The sequence below is a fragment of the Stomoxys calcitrans genome, chromosome 3, assembly GCF_963082655.1.
Source record: "Stomoxys calcitrans chromosome 3, idStoCalc2.1, whole genome shotgun sequence".
Taxonomy (NCBI): domain Eukaryota; kingdom Metazoa; phylum Arthropoda; class Insecta; order Diptera; family Muscidae; genus Stomoxys; species Stomoxys calcitrans.
The window spans coordinates 63,026,372-63,036,032 of record NC_081554.1 but is presented as its reverse complement, the minus strand read 5'-3'; the positions used below and the strand labels follow the sequence as shown (position 1 = coordinate 63,036,032).

General features: G+C 40.0%; 2 non-coding genes across 2 annotated transcripts; both read left to right on the top strand.

Annotated features, from left to right (window-relative positions):
* The first annotated feature begins 7,771 nt into the window (after nucleotides 1-7,771).
* On the top strand, nucleotides 7,772-7,845 carry Trnan-guu (transfer RNA asparagine (anticodon GUU)). The gene has a single exon. It is a non-coding gene; the product is annotated as a tRNA-Asn (tRNA).
* Nucleotides 7,846-8,071: 226 nt separating this feature from the next.
* On the top strand, nucleotides 8,072-8,145 carry Trnan-guu (transfer RNA asparagine (anticodon GUU)). The gene has a single exon. It is a non-coding gene; the product is annotated as a tRNA-Asn (tRNA).
* The last annotated feature ends 1,516 nt before the right edge of the window (nucleotides 8,146-9,661 follow it).

Sequence of the window (9,661 nt, the reverse complement as noted above, 5' to 3'; positions counted from 1 at the left end):
CTAACATTTTGCACACTAACTTTTCCGATGGCCGCCAACATCCAAGCCCGGTATGGTTCAAATGAATCCTTAACCTGACATAGCTCCCATATAAACCGATCTCCCTAATATACTTTTTGAGCACAGAGACGGTGTAAATCTTTTCCGATTTGGCTGAAATTTTGAACGTTAATTGTTTTTCAGCCGGATTACTGCTACGTTGACCTAATTTTGACTAGGTAGAACACATTCTATATCATCATCAGGAATTGATTTTGTGGTATAATCATGGATACTAGCAGCTGAGAAACGTGTGCTTTCCATATCTTCAGCACACTATCTGTATCAGATACCAGATTTCCTTTTTCTCTTTGCTAGATGATGTGCCTGTACCAAAGCCATCGGTTTGATGTTTAATTCTTTGGTGGAATTTTCGGACTTCATCCTAGCTTTTTTCGCTCATACTCACGTCTTTCCATTTCCCTCTTCTTCCTGAGGAAGTGACGTTTCTCCCCCTTTCTTTTCTCCCGATAACTCTCCTTCACCTGACGCGTTGCTATTGACCGTAAAGTTGCCCAGTACGCTGCATTCTTGGCTCCAGTAGCTTTTTGGCACTCCTGCTCGTACCATCGGTTCCTTGGGGAGGCTTTTGGTACCCAAGTGCGGATGTTGCCATCTTTCCATGAAATGGGCACTATGCTGCTATACGGGACACAGTATGCGGAGGTTCCCATCATCGGGTATACATTCTTCTAGACAAATTGCGTAGACGAGGTGATGCAGCGTGTCGCCTCCGGTCTTAAGCAGTTCAGCCGGCAACCCATCGGCTTCTGCTGCCTTATTATTATTTCAGCCGGGTTACTGATACGTGGACCTCGTTTTGACAAGGTGGTACTCATTCTATGCCATCATAAGGGATACTCTGTGGTTTACTCTTTATATACCAGCAGCTTGGAAAAGTGTTCTTTCCATATCCTCAGCACAATATCTATATCTGTTACCAGATTTCGGTCTATGTCTCTGCAGGAGGATGTGCCTGTAACAAATCCATCGGTTTGATGTTTACTTCTTTGGTAGAATCCTCAGCACAATATCTGTATCTGTTACCAGATTTCGGTCTATGTCTCTGCAGGAGGATGTGCCTGTAACAAATCCATCGGTTTGATGTTTACTTCTTTGGTAGAATTTTCGGACTTCATTCTGGCTCCTGAACATCTCGATTCGTTCACACTCACGTTCTTCCATTTCGTTCTTCGTTCTGCGGAAGAAACGTTTCTCCTCTCTCCTTTTCTCCCGATACCTCTCCTTTGCCTGCTGCATTGCAACTGACTTTAATGTTGCCCTGTACGCCGCATTCTTGGCTTCAATAGTTTTTTTGGCACTCGAAGTCGTAACATAGGTTCCTTGGGGGAGGCTTTTGGTACGCAGGTACGAAAGTTACGGCTCTTTCCATGAAGTGGGTAATGGTTTGCCATTGTTCTGCTATACTTTTGGGAAAGGGAGTGCTTTCTTCAAGCAATTGGGTCAGCCAAGTGGAGCATGTCGTTGCCACCTGTTGTGTTTGCAGCTTTCCGATGTCTAGCTTCCGTGCAGTGTCACATCGTACGTTTTTCGCTACACTAAGATGTGTGCGAACCTATGCTGCAACAAGGTAATGATCCGAATCGATATTCGCCCCTTGGATTGATCGTACATCTAACACGCTGGTTGAATGCTTTCCATCTATCACAATATGATCTTTTTGGTTTGGGTGACAGCCTTGTGGCCAAGTGAATCCTTCGAAGTTGTAATCTTGCACTGGTGACTAACATGTTCTTTGTCGCGGCGAAATCTATTAGCCTCAATCCATTGTCGGAAGTTTCTTTGTGTAGACTAAATTTACCAACTGTAGGGCCGAAGATATTTTCCTTTCTGATTTATCATGGGCGAAACAGCGGTCATATTCTCTTTCTAGGTGCTCGTAGATGCTTTTCTTAGTCTGTTCGTCCTTGTCTTCCGTCGGGGCATGTAAATAAGGCTAATGTTGAAGAATTTGGCCTTTATGCGGATTGTGTCTATCCTCTCATCCAGCGAAGTAAACCTGGAGACAAGGTGTTTCAGTCTCCGACTAACCACAAAAACACAGCCAAATTCATGCTTCGTTTCATGGCAGGGCGTCACCTCTCGATGTTGTTGTTGAGCCCTGAGCCCCAAGCCATCGCATTTTCTGTATGGCAGTAACGTCTGTCCTGTATTTCTCCAACACACTCGCTAGTGCATATACTGCACCCTCTCTATAAAGAGTGTAAACAATCCAGGTGCAGGTACACAAATCATGGTCCGTTAAACCTTTGCGGGGATCGTCAACATGTCGCATTTAAGTTCAGTACACAGCTACTCAGGTGACACCGCGGGCATGTTTGTGTCCACTTTTGAGATAAAGGAACAAAATAAGCTGAGATTTTTCCAAGTCAAAACCAATCAGAACCGTTGCGTGGTTTCCAACATCCCCAAGTCTCAGAGTTTTAATAAAATAGGATGACAAATATATCCATAGTGGTGGGTAGCCACCGTAGTGATAGGTTGGCATGTCCGCCTAAGACGCTATACTCCTGGGTTCGAATCCTCACGAGAACATCAGAAAATATTTTCAGCGGTGGTTATCCCCTCCCAATACTGACAACATTTGCGAGGAACTATGCCATTTGAAACAAGTAAAAGCGTGCTAAGTTCGGTCGGGCCGAATCTTATATGCCCTCCATCATAGATCGCATTTGTCGAGTTCTTTTCCCGGTATCTCTTTGGATATATATCAAGTTATGGTCCAATTCGGTCCACAATTGAACTGAATGTTGAAGATCATAGTAAAAGTCATTGTGTAAAATTTCAACCAATTCGAATAAAAATTGCGGCCCTTAGGGGATCAAGAAGTAAAATAGGGAGATCGGTTTGTATGGGAGCTGTATCAGGCTATAGACCGATTCAGACCATATTTGACACGTAAGTTGAAGGTCATAGGAGAAGCTGTTGTACCAAATTGGATAGTAATTGCGCCCTCTAAAGGTTCAAGAAGTCAAGATCGCAGATCGGTTTATATGGCAGCTGTATCAGATTATGGACCGATTCACACCATGTTTCACACAACAGTTGGAGGGCATAACATAACGTCTACAGCCAAGTTGGATAAGAATTGCGTTCTTTAGTGGCTAAAGAAGTCAAGATCCAAGATCGGTTGATATGGCGGCAATATCAGGTTATGGACCGATTTAAACCATACCTAGCACAGTTGTTGGAAATCATAACGAAACACGTCATGCAAACTTTCGGCCAAATAGGATAAGAATTTCGTCCTCTAGTGGCTCAAAAAGTCAAGACCCCAGATGGATTTATATGACAGCTATATCAAAACATGGGCCGACATGACCCATTTACAATCCAAACCGACCTATGGTAATAAGAAGTATTTGTGCAAAATTTCAAGCGGCTTTCTTTACTCCTTCGAAAGTTAGTGTGCTTTCGACAGACATACGGACGGACAGAGATACGGACGGACAGACATACGGACGGACAGACGTACGGACGGACAGACGTATGGACGGACAGACATACCTACGGACAGACATACGGACGGACAGACATACGAATGGACAGACGTACGGATGGATAGACATACGGACGGACAGACGTTCGGACGGACATGACTAGATTGACTTAAAATATCATGACGATCAAGAATACTTCTACTTTATGTGGTCTTAAATGAATATTTCAAGTTGCAAACGGAATGACGAAATTAGTAAACCCCCATCCTATGGTGGAGGGTATAAAAATGGTATGGCAGCCATGTTAAATTTCACCCCAAAGAGGTTGTCGCACTGCGGCACGCCATTCGAACTCGGCTATAAAAAGGAGACCCTCTATCATTGAGTTTAACACTTAAGTCGGACAGCACTCATTGATATGTGAGAAGTTTGCCTCGTGCAATGTTCCTCAATGGAATGTTCATTGCAAATTAGCAATTTTTGTGGTGGGCATCTAAATTTCAGCACGACCGAACTTAATGCGTTTTTAATTGATTGAATTGACTTTATGTCCAAGTGGAGGGCATATTGCTAATTTGAATTGTAACGGACGAGCTTCAATGTAGAGGATATATTGGGTTGCCCAGAAAGTAATTGCGGATTTTTTTAAAGGAAGTAAATGCATTTTTAATAAAACTTAGAATAATCAAATATACTTTTTTTACACTTTTTTTCTAAAGCAAGATAAAAGTAACAGCTGATAACTGACAGAAGAAAGAATGCAATTAGAGAGTCACAAGCTGTGAAAAAATTTGTCAACGCCGACTATATGAAAAATCCGCAATTACTTTTTGGGCAACCTAATATAAGATTTAGATTTGTGCAATTGTAGTTCATACTTACTAGATTTATACATACTAACATTCAATTAACATTCATTTATTTTCTTTTGCAGGTAAGCGACTCTTCAATAACAAAAAATTAGGATTTATAATGGGTGAGCTTATTAGTAAATTAGAAAAGCGTTAGATGTTATACCAGTAATTCTAAAGTTCGGTAACCATTTTTTCATTTCTGCGTGAAGTTGTCGAAAATTTTCTCTCGATAGTCATACTTTTGTTTTTTTGTTAAACAAAACAACTCGGACCTATGTTGGAAAAATGGGATCTATTGAAAACCTACTTCGCATATCTCAAAAAGCTGAAATGAAGCTACGACTTATATTTCATAGTCATATATCAAATAGTTCGCCTTGAGTTCTTGAGACAGAGCAAAACTAAATCTCAATTTTTCGTAAAACAAAAAAAGTGAATTTTTGGTGTGGAGAACGAAACTTTCCAAGAACGATGTATTTAACACAATCCCTCTGAACAAAAAGTTTTATACTTGCTGAAAGTTTTTCTAATTGAGTTTTATTAATTACTAGCTGACCCGCTCTGCTGCGCCTTCTTTGACTTCTTATGGAACAAAAGTTTCCCTGGAATATTTATTTTCGAAGATTTTTTAATAAAATGCCATGCTAACTTGACTAAGAGTTCAACAATTTATCTGAATCCCATATGATCTTTATTGGTCTGCGAATTCAAGTTTGGATGTAAGGTGTACTTCAATCTTAAAATACTTCATTTCAGCCCGATATTCCCATGATTTCTGATTTAGTGGTGTTTTCGGGGGAGAGGTGGTCCTCCAGATACTTGGCCCTGAAAAAATATCAGCATCGTGCTCTTCTCTCAAATGCCATTTATTTTAACCCCATATTGCCATTGGCTTAAGAGGACTTTACAGGATGAGGCGTCTCCCAAACACATGGCCCCAAAATAGGTTATCAAATTTGTTTTCTAATCTCAATTACCTTTTATTTGAGCCATATTGGCATGGTCGAAAATTGTTTTTCCTTTGGGGGTGTTTTAGGAAAGGGGTGATGCCCTTAATACATGGTCCTACATTTGGATATCAAATTCGTATTCTACTCCCAAATACCATTATTTGAGCCCCATATTGTGATGGTTAGTAAAAAATTGCTGTTTGTGGCGTATTTTGGGAAAGGGGTAGACCCCCAGAAAATTGGTCTCGAAAATGGTTATCAATTCTTGCTCTACCCCCCAATTCCTTTCATTTAAGCTCCACATTGACATGGTCGGTAAATATTCCCGATTTAGGAGTGTTTAGGGGATTGAGGTGGTCCCCCAAACACTAAGCCCTGAAAATATATCAGCAACGTGCTCTATTCTCATAGATCTATATATCATTTATTTGAACCCCATAATGCCATTGCCCTCAAAATTATATATCAAAATCGTTATCTAATCTCATTTAAACCCCTTATTGCAAAAGTCAGCAAATATGTCCGATTTGGGGTATTGGCCCTAAAAACTATGAATATTTAGTCCCACTCTTTTTAAGACCCAAATTGTCTTGGTGAGCAAATATGTCTTATTTGGGGGTTGTTATGGTGGTGGGACGTCCGCTAGACAGTTGGCTCCTAATGTTGATATCAGGTCTACTCCCACATACCTTTAATTTGAGCCCCATATTTCCATAGTCGGCAAACATGACCGGCTTGGGGGGTGTTTTGTGGATGGGCGGCCATTAAGTGAGTTGGCCTTGAAAATATATATCGGATTCGTGTCCCACTTTGCAATATTGCAATAATCAGCAAATATTTACTATTTGGGTGGTGTTGTGGGGGTGGGGTGGCCCCATAAACACTTTTCCCGAATATTGATATCAAATTCGTGCTTTGCTCCCAAAGACCTTTCATTTGAGCCCCATATGGCTATGGTCGTAAATTTGTCACCTTTGGGGGATGTTTTTGGTAAAAGGCGGCCTCCCAAACACTTGGTCCCATATTTGGATATCAGATTCGTATTCTACATTCAAATACCTTTTATTGAAGCCCCATATTGCCATGGTCAGTAAAGAAGTCCAGTTTGGTGGGTGTTTTGGGGAAGGGGTGGACCCCCAGAAATGTGGTCCCACATTTGGATATCAGATTCGAATTCTACTCGCAAATACCTTTCATTTGAGTCCCATATTGCCATGGTCGATAAATATGTCCGATTTAGGGGTGTTTTGGGGCTTGGGGTGGTCCCCCTAGCACTTGGTCCGACAATTGGATATAAGATATGTTTTCTTATCCTAAATACCTTTCATTTGAGTCCCATATTGACGTGATTGGCCTAAATATATGTTTGGTAGGTTTTAGGGTGGGGTGGCCCCCCTAGGTACTCTATCCAGAATTTGGATACCAAATTTTTATTTTTATTGTACTATATGAGAACACACAAAATTTCGCTTAAATCGCACCACCCATCTTCGAGATCTGGCGTTTCTGAAAATTATGGTAAGGGGAGGGTCCGCCCCCCCTTCAGATATAAAAAAATTTAGTACCCTATTTTCAGCACGGGGTCATTATGCACCATCTATGGAAATTTCAAGAAAATCGGTTCAGCCGTTTCTGAGTCTATAAGGAACACACAAACATACAAACAAACAAACAAACAAATCTACAAACAAACACAAATTGATTTTTATATATAAGATTCATATTTCGTCAGTCTATCGTTCAAATAGTTCCCTTGGAGTTTTTGAGACAGAGCAAAACTAAATCTCAATTTTTCGTAAAACAAAAAAAAGTGAATTTTTGGTGTGGAGAAGGAAATATTTCCGAGAGCGATGTATTGGGTTGCCCAAAAAGTAATTGCGGATTTTTTAAAAGAAAGTAAATGCATTTTTAATAAAACTTAGAATGAACTTTAATCAAATATACTTTTTTACACTTTTTTTCTAAAGCAAGCTAAAAGTAACAGCTGATAACTAACAGAAGAAAAAATGCAATTACAGAGTCACAAGCTGTGAAAAAATTGTCAACGCCGACTATATGAAAAATCCGCAATTACTTTTTGGGCAACCCAATATTTTACACAATCCCTCTGAACAAAAAGTTTTCTAGTTGCTGAAAGTTTTTCTTATTGAGTTTTTATTTAGTTAATATAATATAGTTTTTTCTAATTTTCACCCTCCTTCTGTTTATTTAAACAATTTTCATTTTTCATCTTTCATCTTTCAACTTCGATTGCCACTGCTAACTGAAGTGCATATTTCTTCTAACTGAATCATCTAATGTTCTTCTCTGTACGGGTCAGTGTTCATCACACAATGCATACTTATAGGCGCATCATGAAACCCCATTTAGTTCAGCAACTCTCCAAACATATTCCCTTGTTGTTGGTTCTATGACTTGTGTGCGTGCTACCTTCGAAATGTGTGATTTGGCGCACAGTGGTCATATGGCCTCCGTGGCGCAATTGGCTAGCGCGTTCGGCTGTTAACCGAAAGGTTGGTGGTTCGAGCCCACCCGGGGGCGTTACTTTTTTTTGGCGCATTTTATTTTTTTTGTTTTATTATTTTTTAGAGCTTGATAATAATTCTTAGCAATTTTGTATTGCAGAAATAAAAATGATACACTTTTCTTCTGAGCGAAGTTAAATGAAATATAAATTTTAAGATTTTTATACCATTTGAATGGCTTTTGTTTAGCGATAATTGTAAGCCACATTTAAAAAGCTTTTATTGTCGTTGGCCCGCGCATCGCCTCCGTGGCGCAATTGGCTAGCGCGTTCGGCTGTTAACCGAAAGGTTGGTGGTTCGAGCCCACCCGGGGGCGCAATCTATATTTTATGGTTACATAGACGAATTTTTGATTGAAATATTTGATTTTTTTTGTAATGTGAAAAAAATCTCTTTAATCAAGGCATACATGGCACAGATGTTAAGCTCATAACAGAAGCCCTTGTGCCGAATTTCAGCTAAATCGGATTAAAATTAAAGCTTCTAGGGGTTCACATAATCAAAACCTAAGATCGGCTTATTTAAGAGATATATCTTAATCTGAATCCATAGATAGTTGATATTTCTGTAATCGTGATTTTTTTAGATGGGAGCATTGGTCGCTACCAGCGAACCTCTAGGCCGGATTTTCTTGATGGTAAATCTTCTTAAAAACTGCGAGCGCCACCATTTATTTTGGCTCGTCCGCTGCCGACCCTATTGCATGGACCCATCGTGTTTGGTTTTCGTATCCGTGCAAGCGGGACACCCCCTGCTGGTGTCCCGCGGTCCCGTCACATCTGGCGAGCTTTCACCAAAGTATTTTTATACCCACCACCGAAGGATGGGGGTTTCATTTTGTCATGCCGTTTGCAACACATCGAAATATTCATGTCCGACCCTATAAAGTATATATTGGGTTGCCCAAAAAGTAATTGCGGATTTTTCATATAGTCGGCGTTGACAAATTTTTTCACAGCTTGTGACTCTGTAATTGCATTCTTTCTTCTGTCAGTTATCAGCTGTTACTTTTAGCTTGCTTTAGAAAAAAAGTGTAAAAAAAGGATATTTGATTAAAGTTCATTCTAAGTTTTATTAAAAATGCATTTACTTTCTTTTAAAAAATCCGCAATTACTTTTTGGGCAACCAAATATATTCTTGATCAGCGTTAAAAATCTAAGACGATTTAGCCATGTCCATCCACTTGTCTGTTGAAATCACGCTACAGTCTTTAAAAATTGAGATATTGAGCTGAAATTTTGCACAGTTTCCTTTTTTGTCCATAAGCAGGTTAAGTTCGAAGATAGACTTTATCGGACTATATCAAGATATAGCCCCAATATCGACCGATCCGCCGATTTAGGGTCTTAGGACCATAAAAAACCACATTTATTATCAGATTTCGCCAAAATTTGGGACAATGAGTTGTGGTAGGCCCTTCGACATCCTCCTTCAATTTGGCTCAGATCGGTCCAGATTTGGATATAGCTGCCATATAGACCGATGTTACGGTTTAAGGCCTTGGACCTATAAAAGGTGCATTTATTGCCAGATGTCGCCAAAATTTGGGACAGTGAATTGTGTTAGGGTCTTCGACTTTCATCTTCAATTTGGCCCAGATCGGTTCAGATTTGGATATAGCTGCCATATAGACCGATCTATCGATTTAATGTTTTGGGCCTCCAAAATACGCATTTATTCTCCGATTTCGCCGAAATTTGGGACAATGAGTTGTGCTAGGGCCTTCGACATCCTCCTTCAATTTGGCTCAAATCGGTCCAGATTTGGATATAGCTGCCATATAGACCGATTTTACGGTTTAAGGCCTTGGACCTATAAAAGGTGCATTTAT